Source organism: Canis lupus, chromosome 32, assembly GCF_011100685.1.
Source record: "Canis lupus familiaris isolate Mischka breed German Shepherd chromosome 32, alternate assembly UU_Cfam_GSD_1.0, whole genome shotgun sequence".
In the NCBI taxonomy this organism is placed as follows: domain Eukaryota; kingdom Metazoa; phylum Chordata; class Mammalia; order Carnivora; family Canidae; genus Canis; species Canis lupus.
In genome coordinates, this window is record NC_049253.1 from 17,293,024 (window position 1) to 17,311,641 (window position 18,618).

Here is an 18,618-nt window from a genome sequence, read left to right on the forward strand (position 1 = left end):
GTGCACCCAAGATTTCATCACTATGCAAGCTCTACATCTTGTTTTCTGACATCTTGTGCTTTCCTCACAGCCCACTCTCCTCAGTTTTCTTCTCCTCTACAGCTCATGTTGATCCTAAGAGCACTCTCCAATATCTTCCTGGGCACTAATTTCCATCTTGGAATCTGCTTCCCAGGGCACCCAACCTGTGGGCATGACACCCACCACCTGTCTTTAAGTACAAAAGTGCAGGGAGAAGAACACTGAACCTAGTTTTTGTTTTTAACCCTAGGTATAAATCTCAATTTTGCCACGAGCTAGCAGCATGGTCTTGGGCAATTTATTTTGTATTTCTGATTATTCATTTCCTCGTTTGTAAAATGGAAGTGACTGTATTAACATCAAGCTACTCTGGAAGTAAATATGATACTGGATGTGAAATTTCCTAGAGATAGACTTGGTAAAGAGTAAGTGCTCACCAAAACCTGGATGAAATTGGATAGAAGACATGAGTATTTTCTGAAAATTGGGTCTATATATATTTATCCAAACATCAGGAGGGAAGGAGTTTATTCAGATGCCATATAAGGACATTATATCACATTTTTTAATACAGGGTGTTATTAGGCTCAGTGGAGAAAGGAAAGGCTGGGCAGAGGATCAGAAACACTGGCAGATGGAAAAGCATTGTTTCCTTCATGGCTTTTATAGTCAGATGGTTCCTTTGTATTGGCATTTGAACAAGATTATATATTTATTAAAGGCCAGAAACCTAGCTTCTCCTTTTTAAAATTTGTTTTTAGTTTAGGGTTTAGTTAAGTGGCCTTGAAAGCAGTAGCTACTCAATAAATCCTTCTTATATAATGAATTAAATTTCTTCCTACAGAGGTCAAAGAATTTCACAGAGAGACACAGAAACCTGCATAATCCTTTTTTTTTTTCATTTTTCTTTCCTCAGAAAGATTCTAAATCCTTGAACTTGTTCTGGAAAAGAAAATATGAATACATGTTATGAATAGTTTATACACTTCATAATTGCATGATAAATGATGCTATTAGAAAATGTGTTATAAGAAAAATATTCAAGAAACATAGCTCCATTGCAGTTAGAAACATCTTGATAGGAAACACATTTGTGACCCTTTCATCTTAACATGACAACAAGGCCATAGCCAATGAAAGAGCTAAAAGCTTAGACCCTCCAGTCTCTTGTTTTCTCAAGCTTGCAGTTAATTTTCCATCTTCTCCTTTTTTTCCCCATCTTGAATAAATATTGTGATATCTTATGATACTCGATTTTGTGTGTGTGTGGCAATGATTCCATAAAGAAACTCATTCATTTTTTAAATCTCAGTTTCTTCTTAAACAGAATGCACTTACTTTTTGTTGGTGAACTTCTGGTTCTTGGGGAGGAAACCTAGAAGATTGATGACAACCTGAGTTTTCAAGTCAAATGGATCTGCATTTCCTTGCTTCTTACTGATGAATCATAGAACTATGAGAGGGAACAAAATCTCTATAGTCTCCCTTCCCACATCTAGGAAGGTACTGCCTCACAGAGCTGTGGTAAAATTAAATGAGCTTGTGAATGTGAACCACTCAGAGCAAAGTAGACAACCCTTGTGTTTATATAATTATTTGTAAATTCTGCAGAGCCTCCTGATTTTGAGTCAATGGCAGCATTTGCAGAAAGAACCATTCCTCTTCCAGAGAAGAATCTTTGGTTCCATTGACAGCTACAAAGTCATCTTTCAGAGATTTTTCTCTAGCACTTACCTTTGCATGCTTTATCATTCATCCAGTCTCCTCTCCAAATTATAGTCATTAAACTCAACCCCAAAGGCTTTGTACTTCCCATGTTGTAATTGCTTACTTCTTTGATAGGTAAAGAAATCCTCTTTCCACTTCAGGACCTAGGTCCACTGACTGATATTTCTATCACTGGCTCTAAATAAAGTTAGCAAAATAAAATTCAAAAGGAAAAATTACTATTTATTTAAAAATCATCATGTGGAGGCACCTGGGTGGCTCAGTGGTTGAGTATCTGCCTTTGGCTCTGGAGATGATCTTGGGGTTCTGGAATAGAGTCCTACATCAGGATTCCCACAGGGAGCTTGCTTCTCCCTCTGCCTATGTCTCTACTCTCTGTGTCTCTCGAATAAATAAATAAAAATCTTTAAAAAATCATCATGTGCTAATTACATGCTTTTATTCATTTTCAGCAATCTTATGATATAGGTTTTTTAAAAAAAACCCATTTTACTGATAAAACTATGGTTTAATGAGCTTGAGTTGGGTGCCTGCATCACACAACATGTTCAGATCAAAAGATATCAAAACTAGATCTCACTGATGCCAAAGTTGCAGCAGTTCACCCTGGGGCAGTCTGTTTCTTTACTTTTTTGAACTTCTTTCTGATGGTGACTAAGATGTTGAACACTCTCATGCCTTTGTGTCCCCTCTTTTATTTATTTATTTATTTATTTATTTATTTATTTATTTATTTATTTATTTTTAATAAATTAATTTTTTATTGGTGTTCAATTTACCAACATACAGAATAACACCCAGTGCTCATCCCGTCAAGTGCCCCCCTCAGTGCCCGTCACCCATTCACCACCACCCCCCGCCCTCCTCCCCTTCCACCACCCCTAGTTCGTTTTCCAGAGTTAGGAGTCTCTCTTGTTCTCTCTCCCTTTCTGATATTTCCCACTCATTTTCTCTCCTTTCCCCTTTATTCCCTTTCACTATTTTTTATATTCCCCAAATGAATGAGACCATATAATGTTTGTCCTTCTCCGATTGACTTATTTCACTCAGCATAATACCCTCCAGTTCCATCCACGTCGAAGCAAAAGGTGGGTATTTGTTGTTTCTAATGGCTGAGTAATATTCCATTGTATACATAAACCACATCTTCTTTATCCATTCATCCTTCGACGGACACCGAGGCTCCTTCCACAGTTTGGCTATTGTGGACATTGCTGCTATAAACATTGGGGTGCAGGTGTCCCGGCGTTTCACTGCATCTGTATCTTTGGGGTAAATCCCCAGCAGTGCAATTGCTGGGTCGTAGGGCAGGTCTATTTTTAACTCCTTGAGGAACCTCCACACTGTTTTCCAGAGTGGCTGCACCAATTCACATTCCCACCAACAGTGCAAGAGGGTTCCCCTTTCTCCACATCCCCTCCAACATTTGTTGTTTTCTGCCTTGTTAATTTTCCCCATTCTCACTGGTGTGAGGTGGTCTCATTGTGGTTTTGATTTGTATTTCCCTGATGGCAAGTGATGTGGAGCATTTTCTCATGTGCTTGTTGCCCATGTCTATGTCTTCCTCTGTGACGTTTCTGTTCATATCTTTTGCCCATTTCATGATTGGATTGTTTGTTTCTTTGGTGTTGAGTTTAAGAAGTTCTTTATAGATCTTGGAAACTAGCCCTTTATCGGATGCGTCATTTGCAAATATCTTCTCCCATTCTGTAGGTTGTCTTTTAGTTTTGTTGACTGTATCCTTTGCCGTGCAAAAGCTTCTTATCTTGATGAAGTCCCAATAGTTCATTTTTGCTTTTGTTTCTTTTGCCTTCGTGGATGTATCTTGCAAGAAGTTACTGTGGCCGAGTTCAAAAAGGGTGTTGCCTGTGTTCTCCTCTAGGATTTTGATGGAATCTTGTCTCACATTTTGATCTTTCATCCATTTTGAGTTTATCTTTGTGTATGGTGAAAGAGAGTGGTCTAGTTTCATTCTTCTGCATGTGGATGTCCAATTTTCCCAGCACCATCTATTGAAGAGACTGTCTTTCTTCCAGTGGATAGTGTTTCCTCCTTTATCGAATATTAGTTGTGTGTCCCCTCTTTTAAATGAATGTGAAGGATCAACTGCTCAAGCTTTATAGGCTATAGTGAAAATCAATAGAGATAGAAATCTCTTATAGGAAACAAGCTGGAACTCTTAAACCTAAAACCTATTAATGCAAAGAGAGGAGAGAAATGGTTTTTGAATGTCCATTTTACATATTTGGTGACATTGCATATGGTTAATAACAGATTTGAAAAATGTGTTAATTCTTCTGTACATAATTCCAATCTTATTTTAAGCATTTTGATAGAAAAGGGCAGGTTAATAATTGCTGGCCAATTTGTTGGCTTTTAAAACAGGTGGCTGCATAATATGTTCCCGTGGCCGCCGAAAAGGGCCAGCTCCCTGTCAGGAACAGTAGGCTCACTTGTCTTCCTGTAATAATGGAACTGAATGTGCTCAGTTAAATCAGTACCAAGTGCATAGAGTCCTGGTGATTGTCTTTGTTTGGCAAAAAGTGAGACTTTGCTCTGTACCACAAAACAAACGCAATGTAACATGAAACAGGAATGCTGTCGTCTCAATTGCTGTTTATGAGCTCTGTGTTTTCAATAGCCAAATACACTCCAAATTTTACTTTTCCAACTAGCTTTTCATTAAAGCCATTATACATTATTTTTACTGTATTTCCCAAGCCACATGAGGCTTTGTTTACCTATATGAAATACAAAGAAGGGCAGGAGGAGAAATGAATACTGTGCAATAATCATGATTTCTGAAAGAGGTGGAGTGTTCCGTTACAGTCCCAGGGCTAGTTTGGGTATGATATCAGCCAAGTCATGAGAGGCTAGGATTAGGATAGGCTATACTATCTGAGGCAATCTGCCAAGGAGAGAATCAGAGTTTAGACCAAAATCTTTTAGACAGAGCCGAGAAGCTAACCCCAGTGAGACCAATTATAGACACCAAGCCTAAATTACCAGAGGTGGGATCAGACACGGCCCATGGAGCCAAGAGCTTAGGGTCAAATGGGGATGGAGCAAGATTAAGGACAGGTCAGAAACACAAGGTCCAGGGAAATCTTGAAAAATATCCTTAGAACTTTCATATACATCTATATGCCTCAGTCTGTGCATGGCATATGAGATGTCTGTCTGGCTGAAAGCACATCTTGATGCATAGATTGTTCATTTCTCTCTAGAAAAGCTGTATACAAGCAACTGCTTGTAAGAAATGGCTGAAAGAACATGTGGTCAGAGGTGTCATGTTTCTTTAAGGACCCTTCCAGCACAACACAACAACTAATTCTTTCTCCCCAATGTTCTTACTGCAGTGTTAGATATAAAATTGTTACTAATAAGTATCCCCTGATGTATCTTTAGATTAAGTAAAGCCCCTTGAAATAGGTTTGGCATATATATATATATATATATATATATATAACTTAAAGGCATTGTCCTAACACACAAGAAGAATATTTAGTCCTCAAAGACTAGTGAGACTAGTGAAACTAGGACTAAATATAACTCAAAGGAGAGCCTCTAGAAGAATTGACTGAGTAGGGCAATGCACCTTCTGACATCCTAATATATACCTAATGTTCTTATTGTGGTGTTAGGAAGATTCAAACCAAGTGAATTTGGTTCAGTCAAACCACCACACATTTTTTTTTCTCTAATACATTCTCTAGGCTGATTATTTAATGTGGAAAGTGCCCTTGGAGAAAATACTGATAAGATAAATTATGAACGTTAAAAATGTCACTTGAACTAAAACCTAAGTGGTTTATTGGTAAATGGGAAGTTAACTTGAGCCAGGTACTTTAAAGACAAGCAAATAGGCTGAAGAGTAGTTCTTGAGTTTTATACTATTCTAAATCCATGAAGGAATGGTTAATTATTACAATTTATTATATTTTGTATCTGTGGCTATTAATTCGCAATGATACTTCATTGGCCATTGGGAGTTTTTATTTTATGCCTTGTATTCATCAGTAAACATTGATTTGTCCCACTTTAGGCTACAGAAACTAAAGATGTTAACAGGATGACAAAATGCCTCAAAGTAATGACCATGGGTATTCTAGATTTTTCCTTTTATCTTATCTGAATTTCTTTTATTTTTTTAAAGATTTTATTTATTTATTTTTGAGAGAGAGAGATAATAAGGGAGATCTTTAGCAGAGGGGAGGGGCAGCGGGAAAGGAGAAGTAGGCTCACCACTGAACAGGGAGCTTGACGCAGGGCTTGATCCCAGGACCCTGGGATCATGACCTGAGCCAAAGGCAGACACTTAACCAACTGAACCACCTAAGCACACCTATCTTATCTGGATTTACATAACCAAAACAAACTAGATGCTATAAAAATATTACTTTGCAAGGGAAATGAGAAATAATTTAGAATCTAAGTTAAAGTATCAGTCAATCTTTGTTAGGTTATGGTAACAACTTCAACATCTCAGTGGTTTACCAAGAATAAGTTGTTGTTTTTTTTTTCTTTTTTCTCATGCAAGGGGGACCAAATAATACCCTGTGTCACTATTATTCACATTTAGCAGTTTAGCATTTTAGCTTGCTTTAATCTTATAGTATTTTCATATTAACTGCTGAGTCTGCAATTTGCCAAGATTGAAAAAATTAGAGTTATATTTTAAATAATTCTACCTGCAAATGCACATATGACTTCTACTAACATTACACTGGTCAAAGCAAGGAAATAGGGAAATATAATTCTCCATGTGCCCAGAAGGAGAGGGAAACTGGAAATAATGAGGAGGTACCAATTTCTACTACAGACTGCTCTTCTTACCACCAAATGTTAGCCTCACTGTCTTTCCTGAATGTCAAATTCCCCAAAGGTGGCTAATTCAAAGACCCCTTCCAATAATATCATTGAATTGAAAATTCAGGACCTTTTGGTAATACGTGGTAGTTTCCTCATTAGAGTATAATGTGTAATAGTTTTTATATCATGTCCAGATGTGGTAGCTCTTGATCCATACCAACATATAGTGGTGGAACAGGGACAGAATATTACAACAAGCATTTTTATTCTGAAAGAGGAAGAGTGAGGGACTTCTAGAAGTCACTCGCCATAATGATGCTGATTATTCTGAGAATATATTTCAAGAGTCCCCTCTTTTGAGGACTTAAATAATTCTACTCCCTGGGAAGTCTACCTCAATCCTTTTTCCTTGCCATCCGTAGTTGTGTCCTCTGAGAGGTTCTTTCATTTATTCTATATCTTCCTTGGCCAAATCTGTAAGATCAGTAAAAGATTGGATTTTGTACTGGATTTTAAATACTGCATTGCCCAGGAAAATCACACGGTGATTCAAGTAGGCAGAAACATGCAATATTTTCCTGTGTCTAAAAGAGAATTAAAAAGTGAGTGAGAAGCACTAATATTCTACCACAGATGATGCTATCTTTTATTAGAGAGAACTTTTATTTATATTCACAGCTCACAGGGTTGCGAAAAATCTGGGGTCGCTTTAATCTAGTTTCTGAAACAGAGATTTTCTGGGCCACTCAGATGAGGTAATAATAGAGCTACAATCTTTTTGAAGCTTGGTTAATTAATTCCAGTTCACCTTCCACCCTTAGGTACAATTCTTTGGTTTTCCAAACCAATATATGGGACTTTAATTTTTTATCTCCCCCATCATTGGACCTGTTAAAAGCACTTCTCAGCTTCTCACCTAGCTCTCTAGAATTGGCAAGTGCCTCAAGTGCAAAAGTAGCCCCAAATGTTAGCACATGTCTCTGGAGTTCATTTTCTCCCACATCTTGCTCTGGAAAATTTCCCATACTTTGTAAGTTCCCTAGTAATTTTCAGTCAGCTGTTGTAAGAAGCAGAAGTCACTTTTACCAAGGCTTTTCTCTCCCCTTTTTTTTCTATTTAGTTGATTAGAATCATCATTTAGATGCCTTGTTGTTGGAAGTAAGTGCACAGCTTATACATTGATTTCCAGGGATATTGGATGAAAGTTATAAAGCACACTATGTTAGAATCTGGTTGTGATTTTTTAGGCATTATAATTGTAATATAGGTAGCTATTACCTAGTAGATGGTTATGATCTTTAACATAGTATGAAGCCATGACTCATTTCTACTCTTATGGTAGCCAGTGAGGACCGAGTTGATGTGGACCTGGGGCAGGGGTACAGGTCTGGAAGAGTCAAGCATGATAAGGACATCTGAGTAGGGAATAAATAAAAAAATCAGATAGGCTTGGTCTTAGAATAGGATTAGTCCCAGTGGAGTTAAGACTTTGAGATCAAGGAACTGCCTGGGAAAAGGGTGTCTCCCACAACTAAGATGGAAGGTAAACTATCTAAATAAACTTGGCCCTCTTAACAACTTTCTCCTTGACAATGAGTTTCATTATAACTACTCCATAGCTGCTCTTCCCTGCTGCCTTATCTTGTGGATTATATTGTGTTTTGCTCCATTTTTCCCCATTATTTTCTCCTTCTTCTCTTGAACTTTATGCTTTATATGTGCACTTAGCAAGCTGACACAGGACTTGAACTTTGGCTACCATTTTGCCATATTGACTAGCCCCACTCATTACCATATCTAGTCCTGGCCCCAGAACCTGAGTTCAAGATGGATCGCTCTTTCTCCATGTCTATTCCAGAGGGGATGTCAGATATAAGTTAGATCTCATCCATCAGAACCTAACAGTGGGTTAGAATGAATCTAGAAGACAAGGCTGAGCAACACACCAGTGCAGGCTATGAATTGGGAAAAGGGATTCAGAATATCAGCAGAGAGAAAGATGGCGATATCACACCAAAGGCTACCAAGCCAGGCCACATCTAGGGACACTGTCTTGCTTTTCTGTATGATTCTGTTTCTTTTTTTCAGCCATACCAGAAGGAAAGGGTATGCTTTACAAAAAATTAAAAGCTGTATCATTGAGAGTCCTCTAGCCACAAGGTTGACAGTCAAAATATGAATACCCAGTAAAATTTGAATTATAGATAAGTAGCAAATAAGCAAATATGTCCTATGCAATATAGGGGCTGTACTTATCATTAAAAACAACTTGTTGTTTACCTGCGATTCAAATTTAAATTAGTGCTTTGTATTTCTATTTGCTGAATCTAGCACTGTAAGTCTTGGAAAAAAAGTTGCTGGAGGGGATGACTCAATGGTGTGAATATTTGAAAGTCATTTTTAAGATTAGGAAGATCATATGCTATTCAGAAAATGGAAGAGTTTCAACTTGTCTGGAGTTTAGTTTGAACAGGAGGAATTATAGTGACAAGAAAGAAGTCAGGTTGGTAGGGAGAATATCCTATTGTAATTCCATCCAGACTAAAAATTTAGATGTTGTAATTACTCAAAAATTGGCATAAGTGACAAATTAATTAAGAGTTAAAGGGAGGCAAAAAGTTTTCAAGGATAGAAATGACCAAATAAGGATTGATTATTTAGCACTACAGGCTTTGTTACTTGGTATGATTTAAAATTATGGCTCCATGAATGCTTAAGTTGAAATGTTCCAATTGCCAAACATTATAATACCTTTATCTTGTCACTTTTCAGCACATTATTAACAATATGACTGTATTACTTTAACTATGGTTGCCAAGAGAACCAAGATGCTTCTTATATTGGATTTATGTAGTACTCATAGAAAACACAAAATTATGATTTGGGATAGCTAAACAAATTTCTGATATGGGGACAATTAGACAAGTATATAAACATAAATAGACATTGTTGAATTAAAACTGAGATATTTGAAATTCAAAAACTAGATATGAAAAAAAGGTCTGTAGATTGGATTGGAAGTTCTCAAATATTCCACTTTAATCTAGAACTACTCTTGGTGTCTTTTTTACCTCTTGCCAGCTGTCTCCTGTGGCCCGTGCCCTTCTCAAAACATTCATCAAATTTGCACATGGCTACTTGCACTTAAGCACTTTTCAAATTTAGTAAAAGTAGACCATTTGTAGAGGGAAAATTCTTCTTTTCTTTCCATATCAATGTAAATAATGAATTAATCCATATCAATTAAAATAATGAAAGTGTCCCTTAAACATACTCAAATATGAGCTGATACCTTATAAAAGTAGAAAATTTTAGCTTATAAACAAACTTTTAAAATAATATATTTAAAATTAGCACCATTAATATGTTAAAGTGTATTGTTTTGATGGCAATGCTGTAACTGTACTTGCAAGATAAATATGGTGAAGATAGTAAGACATGAACCCTGTAATATGGAAGGTATGGTTTTCTCATAGCTATCATTTTCTCATCCAGTTTCCTCTTTTCAAACTAGTGCAAAACTTCTACTTGTTTAGGGCATTGTAATTACATTTGTACTTCACCTGGCACAAATGCAACATTATATATGATCTCTAGGTCTGTTTTATGTATTTATTTTGTCCTTCCCTCATTAGCTCACAATTAAAGCACAACTCTTCAGTGGTAAAATGAGAAGAAATTGGACATAGAAATCACATGAAGGGCAGCCCCGAAGGTCTAGCGGTTTGGTGCCGCCTTCCGCCTGGGGTATGACCCTGGAGACCCAGGATCGAGTCCCACGTCAGGCTCCCTGCATGGAGCCTGCTTCTCCCTCTGCCTGTGTCTCTGCCTCTCTCTCTCTCTCTCTCTCTCTCTCTCTGTGTGTGTCCGTCATGAATAAATAAATAAAATCTTAAAAAAAAAATCACATGAATAGCACCTAGCCTAAGGTGGTCATACAAACAATCCAGTATATGTTTATGCAAACATTTAATATGTATTCATTAAAATAAAAATAAAGTAAAATATAATAAAAACCCTACATAGTCTTGTTTAACAAAGGTGTTGAAATTTTCAAAAAGGTAATCAATTAACTCTAAGATAATTGAAATTATTCTGTTATTTAAATAACCTCTCAAAAAAAAAAACAAAAAACCTCTCAATGAATACATAAGCTGAGAGTGTTGCCTATACACAACACAAGTTAAACTATTGTCTTTATTTTTGCAACTTTGGGGATCCTGTAGCAGGTAGCACTTGCTCCCTGAAACACTCTACTTTTCACTCTTACCTCCAAACCCTCAAAAACTTGTCTCACCATTCAGCCCACCTAATTTTTCTTTTTTCAAAAGATTTTATTTATTTATTTGAGAGAAAGAATGAGAGAGAGAGAGAGAGAGCAGGAGAGCATGCACGTGACATGAGCGGGGGAAGGATAGAGGGAGAGGGAGAAGCAGACAATCCTCCCAAAGGAGAATCTGAGCAAGCACTAAAGGAGAGAAGGGAGGAAGGGCAAAATAGGAAACATTCAACATCTCAAGGCTCTGTTGAACATCTCTTTTGAGTTTTAAGCCTACATCTCCATTTAGCCAGGTATTTAAACTCATTATAACCAATATGGAGCCCATTATATTTCCAAAAATCTATGCACAATCTAAATTCTGAGTCTCAGACAAGATGGTGACAAGCACTCCTCTCTCGGACCATGGATGACAAGGTGTCTGCAACCTGCTTCTAGTCCTGACCCCAGTCGCATCTTGGTGGGGTTCACCAGGCTAGTGGAAAACCCAAGGGCTAGGTGGGACTTCAAACTAACCAAAATTAATAAGACTAGATGACGAAAAGCTGATAGGAAGTAAAGATAATAAAATTTTATTTGTGTACCTTGAAATGATTATATTTTCCCAAGTCTCTGCCTTTAACAACTCTCTATCCTTCCCATGGTCCAGCCATTGGCTTTTCTGGGGACCATTTTGTAAGAGATAATCATTGCTCTGACTCCTAAATCCACATGGGCTTCTTACTTTGCTTCTGATTGCAATTTGGTGTATTTCTTCTTGTTTGTGTTCAGCTTTTTGGAATTCTCTTTTTTCCCCTAAATATGGTTCACCCAAGACATCAATATTACTTTACCCAGTCTTCAAATCCCCTAGACCCCACTGTCTGCTGTGGGAAAGCCCACTGTCTCTCACAGTTGTCTTAGCTCTTGAGATATTGGTCCTATTTAGAAATCCATGGTCTCTGATTCTGGCTTGCCTGAATTAAGTAATTCTATATTCAAGACTACTAGGCTCCAAAGTAAACCATCAGCTTCCTCTTCCAAATCTCCAGAGCCATTATTTCACATCTATCTTTGATCTTGGCTAATGGTGTTAATATACACTTAATTCAAGTTGGAGACTGATCTTTTTCTTTTCTTGCCCTCATGATACACATTTAAAGCCATTTTTTTTCTGCTTGCTGTTATAGCAAATCTCCTACAAGAAATTGCCTATGCTCGCTCTCTGTTTTACTTTCATGATTCTTTTGAAAGTGCCTTTCCTCTGTAACCCATAGCCTTTTTGCTGACCAGCACTCATGCATTTAAGGTTTGAGAGTGCCACTAATCTCTGCCATTCCTCACATGAATAGTAATATTTTCCAATTACTGTCTTGCCTGGAGGAGAGGTAAAGAGACTGTGACTTGTGACTTGACTTCCCTCATTATGATAGCTCTCTTGCCACAAAACCACAACCCAATGTGACTGTTCTGCTAACTAAATCAAGCACTCCAATTACACTTTCAGAGACCAGAGATATGAACATCAGGGGTTGCCTATGGATTCTGTGAACCCACTATAAGCCAGAATCATTTATTCCATTTACTATAGGCTTCCACTGTGTACTCCTCTAAAAGGAGTCCATGGTATCATTTTGTGTCTCTAAGTATTGTTAGTTTGGACTCTGTGTTCATCAATCCATGATAGGTCCAGGTTTGTTCTTTTTCCTAGTGCATGATTTCCTAAATAAATAGCTGTAGGTCTCTTTGGTGGTGAAAATAGGAGAATTATTACTATCTAAGCTTGCTGAGGTGTCTCTCTGGTGTCCTTTTATCACCTACCTTCTCCTTCTTTAGGGTTCAGGGTCTGGGAAAGGGCCATATCTAAAAACTAGGCAAGGGATCATGACTCTTCCTTGGAGTAATTGTCTTCAGCATCATGATCATCTATTTGGATCTTTTTTGATTATATAAATTAGGCAATTCCTTATTGGATGTCCACACATCTTGCCTCCAGGATCACGGTGGTCCATTTGCCATCACAATGGTACTTTTGTGTGCTAGTACTCCTGGTGGCCACTCTGACCTTGCTATTATTCATTGCTTCTGATTGATAAGTGCCACTGCTTGGTCTCTATTTTTCTGGGTCCTATGACCCTCCTCCCTATCAGATAAACCTGTCCTTCACTGGCATCTCCCAGCATAACTACTGGCCTAAACATAACAGCCACAGTGAGCTTCTCAGGGATGCTGGTGCCCCTCTCGCCAGCACATTCCTTACATGTTTTGGTGTCCTTCAGGATCTTCTAAAGAATATAGGTATCTGGTAGGTTTTCCAGTTGAGTATGTCATTTTTCTGAGCCTTTGGATTCCTTACTCCATGAACTACCATAGTAATTCTGGCATTTCTACTTTATTTAAAAGCTTGGGAAAAGTGATGGTTACTGACAAGTCTTATCTTTGCTGCATACCCACACTTTCTCCTGAGGTCCTTGCCAGGGTGTTATCATTAGAGAGTACCCCCATCATGTAAACTCTCCCTTACATAGTTTTCTTTTCACCCAGGACTAGTAGAGTCCAGTTCATGTCCAGTATCCAGCACCCTTGCAGGATATAGTATTTCAGTCCATGGCATTGTTTATGCTAGATTCTTGCGGTTCTTTTTCTCCCATAGCAGGAGCAGCACATCCATATTTGATTTGACCCCATTTAGTCTAATTGTCAGTAGGGGGTATGGATCCTGAGTGGAAGAAGCAGTGTTTTATAAGTCACCTGACTCATCTGAAGCCTTTGCATGATCTTCAAGCAAGAAGGGGCCACTGAGTGAGTGGCCAACAAGGGTGAGCAAGCTCTGGCTGCAGGCCCAGTGGGTTCAGGAGATCTTGGTTGTTCAATATTCTCCACTGCATTCTTAGAGATATTCCCATTCTAAATTGTAATGTTTTATGCTTTCTGTAATAGCACCTTGGCCTTGGAGTAAAAGACCTTTTGGAGCTGAGAATCCTTCCTTGGCTGAAACTCTGCTACACTTTGATTAAGTCCAGCACCCATACCTCAGCTCTCTTCCACCTCCAGCTTCAGCAAGTCAGGAACTTTAAATGCACACGAATTTAGCATTTTGTCTTAAAGGGATGATTAATCATCCTGACCCTGTCATTATCACTTTCCAGTGAATCAATGGTATTCAGCAACAGCCACCTAATTCCATTGTTTTTATAGTGTTTGTCTCATACTTCTTAAGTACTACAGACACATTATCAGCTAGTGTGCCTTCTTCTACCTGTGTCTCATGCCAGATCACCACTGGTAATGGTTTTTAAATTATACCATTACAGCAAGCCAGGGCCTATCCATACACAATCTACCACTAGCAATGAGATTCTTATTTCCAGATTCTGGCAAATTATCCCTTTCTTAAATTCTACTTCTGAATTGGCTTCCTAAGACCACTTCTTCAATTGGGTTCCCCAGAAATAGACTTCAGGGTGAAGAATTATGTAAAGATTATTTATTGGTGATTGAAAGGTACACGTGTAAAGGAGTTAAGAAGACATGACTGGGCAAAGAGAGAAACTGACTTGGAATGTGGTTTCAGTGGAGGCTTTGGCTGGTCCTATGGGAGCTCTGGAGCTTTAGCATTGTTCTCAATTGAAGGAACTGGGGAGGGCTGGGCTTTTGTATCCCTTTATCAGCTAATCTTAAACTGTAGTCTTCCTCTAGGAGAGGCTTTAACCTCAGGTGAGGGCAAAGCAGAAGGAGGGCCACATTTACAAGGCACCAGCAATTCATATTCTGTGCAGCTGGGATTTGGATGGGTAGGCCTGAAGAGTGGAGCTAAGAGCATCACCATCCACTTCCTCTTTCTACTCCATGAGATTATGAGTTCCACAAGAGTCGGAAACTTTGTCAGTGTTGTTCTCCATTTTATCCTAGAACAATGTCTGGCATATAGTCAAAAAAATCTTTCAGTCATCAAATCCTGGCTGTTCACTCCCTTTAAATATCTTCCAAACTTGTATGTATTTTCTATTGCTACTGTTGCATTAGCACATATCCCCATTATTTACTGATTGATTTAATGCCTAACTAGTCTTCCTTTTAAGCTACTTTCTAAACTAAACCATTCAACAAGATGATCATCTTTCAAAACCTTAATTCTGATACTATTAAAAGCCTTGATGGCTCCTAATTACCCACAGGATAAAAGCCAGGCTTCTTGGTGTGACACACAAAGTCCTTCACAATTTGGCCTAGGGTCAATTTACTGGAATGTTCTTCTGTTATTCTTCTATCACACACTATTTTGCACAAGGAACTCCCGGAAGTGCATGAGCCTGAAAAACTCCTTACTAGGGTCACTGAGTATGTTGTTTCCTTGGTCTGTTAGATCTTTCTTCTCATTCTTTCCTAACTGGTAAATGTCAGTTATTCTTTAGGATCAAGTTCTTATCTTCTTTGGGTATGTTTTCCAGTTCTTTTAGGTAGAAGTGGAGTTTTCCTTTTCTTTTTCTTTCTTTCTTTCTTTCTTTCTTTCTTTCTTTCTTTCTTTCTTTCTTCTTTCTTTCTTTCTTTCTTTCTTTCTTTCTTTCTTTCTTTCTTCTTTCTTTCTTTTTTTCTTTCTCTTTCTCTTTTTTCTTTCTTATTCATGAGAGATAGAGAGGCAGAGACATAGGCAGAGGGAGAAGCAGACTCCCTGCAGGGACCCTGATGTGAGATTTGATCCCAGGTGCCCAGTGGTGGTTCATTTCTTAAGTGCTCCCACAGCAGTCAAGACCTGTCTCTATTATGGAAGATTATCCTGATTGCTTACTTTCAAATTTCCTCCTTTGCCCTGCGCTCTCTCACTAAGTGGTGGTAGCCCTGATGGTAGGTAGCTCATCTGGCTCTCCCTGTGTCTATACCAGAGTCAATGTTTGTTAAATGAATGACTGGAGGATTTAGTGTCTGTTGATGACGGACCAACTACATGCTGGATACTACACTAAAAACCAGGTATAAAACAGAGAAGAAGAATAACATGTACCCACCTTCATGGAGCCTCATTTTGGGTGATGAGTATTATTATGAATTGAGAAAATGAAGGTGGGGAGTTTCTAATGTCTGGCAGCCCAGGAACTGATTCAAAGACTCACATTTGGTTGACCTGATCACAACTTGTCAGAGAAAATTTCTGAGTGAACTGATTTGTTATTTTTGTGAAATAAGGCTGGTAGGGCTCAAAGTGAAACCACCTTCTATTCATATTTCCCATTCTGACTTTCTTCTGTGTTGCCACCACATGTACTTACCCCATTTAGAACAGAACACCATATTCTCACATGACAAAAATGATTATCCTTCCAGTTGTCTCTGAGAAGATCATAAGAGTGACTGAAACAGATGTTGCATATATCATTTTTGTGCATAGTATTTTCTCTTCATGGTCTCCTGAAAATAAGGTACAGACAGTTCACGGTGATAGTTTGAAATAATGGCTCACTTTTCAACCCAATGGTTTATGTTTTACACAACCTGATCAAATATTTAATGCTTTGCTGCAAATTCATCCTCCTGGAATACAAAATTGGTGACATTATAGGAGGTTAATGTGAATAGAATATGGCTCCAGTGGTCAGATTATCCAAGGATAGTTACAGGGAAGAATTAGATTTTGGAAGAAAAGTGTTAGGTTGATATGAGGTTTGTATGTGGTTATATTTTATACATGAGCTCAGATACTGATGTATATATATAGTATTAAATTGTGATTTACAGTAAAACAAAACAAAATGAAAATAAGCAAAGAAAATATATGGGCACAAAAAGCCTGATGTCAAGTATGACCTTGATGCTTTGTGGGAAGGAAGTCCACATCTCCCTTGTATATAGGCTTAGTTTACTTGAGTTCACAGCAAAGTGGTACATGAGAAGATCGTCTATGTGATGCAGCTTTATCAGCCAACTGTACCATATCTACTTTTTAGTGAAAGGCAAGCCAGAGCATGTTAATAATTAAGAAATACAAGAAGCTGAACTGATACAGGATTAGATGCGAAGTTTCTTAAAGAAGCAATTTCAAAGGTAGTAGAGTTGTATTTTGAGATGGCATTTGGTTCCCATCTTCTAACTCAACTTCTAACTTTTTACTAAAGTTTGAAAAATTTATACCACTCAAAACTAAAACTAACAACCTTTTGTCAGAATCTTGGAGAAAATTTCTAAAAAAAATAAAGGCAATTCATTAGAATGGAGAAAAATCATGAAATAAAACATTCCACTTTATTGAAAGAAAATAGCAGGACGCGTTGTGCTTCTCTGGTGGCTTACCTTTCACTGAGTGACCTGGCCCATGTCCATCCAGAAAACAAGGAAATCTGCCTTCTCCTGTGAAGGTGCTCTTCCTTCTTAATATTTTTGGTATTTATTTGGATTTTTAAAAAAGATTTTATTTATTTATTCATGAGAGACACACAAAGAGAGAGGCAGAGGGAGAAGCAGGCTCCCAGTGGGACCCCAGTGTGGGACTCTATCCCAGAACCTGAGGATCATGACCTGAGCCAAAGGCAGTTGCTTAACTACTGGGCCACCCAAGTGCCTCTTTATTTGGATTTTATAGCTTTCAAAAACAAGTATAAAAGTCCTAGAAGAAAGTAGGGTATACTGGGGATACAGATTTTTTTTCATTATTAGAAAAATTTTAAGAGTAGTTTTAGGTTTTAAAGAGTAGTTTTAGGTTCACAACGAAATTGTGTGGAGGATATATGGAGATTTCCCATATATTCCATGCCCCCACTTGCCTAGTCTCCCCCTTTACCAACATCACCAACAGAGTGGCACATGTGTTGCAACTGATGAACCTACACTGATACATTATCGTGACCCAAAGTCTGTAGTTTAGGCTGGGATTCACTCTTGATGTTATACATTCTATGGATTTGGACAAATGTATAATGACAAGTATCCATCATTGTAGTTTCATACAAAGTATTTTCATTGACCTAAAAATGCTCTATCCTCCACCTATTCACTCCTCTTTCCTTCTAACCCCTGGTAATCACCATTTTTTTCCTGTCTTCGTAGTTTTGCCTGAATGTCATATAGTTGGAATCATACTACATGCAGACTTTTCAGATTGTTCTTTCACTTTGTAACATGCATTTAAGCTCCTTCCATGTCTTTCCACAGTTTGATACTTCATTTCTTTTTAGAGTTAATAATATTCCATTGACTGGATGTGCCACAATTTATTTATCCACTCATCTATTGGAGAACATCTTGGTTGCTTCCAAAATTTGGCAACTATGAATGAAGCTGCTATGAATGTCTGTGTGCAGGTTTTGTGTGGTCAAAAGTTTTTGACTTCTTTGGGTAAATACCAAGGAGCAGGAAAGCTGGATCATATGGTAAGAGTGTGTTTAGTTTTTTAAGAAACTGACAAACTGCCTTTTAAAGTGGCTGTACCATTTCATATTCCCATCAGCAATGAATGAGAGGCTTGTTTTGCTCCACATCCTGACCAAACTTTGCCCCTCATTGTTTTGGATTTTGGCCATTCCAATAGGTGTGTAATGGTATCTCATTTTAATTTGTATCCCTCTGATGACACAGGACTGGAGCATCTTTTCATATGCTCATTTACCACCTGCATTTCTTCTTTCGTGAGGTATCCATTTAGATATTTGGCCCATTTGTTAATTGTGTTGTTTTTTTCTTATTGTTGAGATTTAAGAGTCCTTTGTATGTTTTAGATACAAGTTCTTTATCAGATGTGTCTTTTGCAAATATTTTCTCCCAGTCTGTGGTTTATCTTTTCATTCTCAAGGTGGTGTCTTTTACAGAAA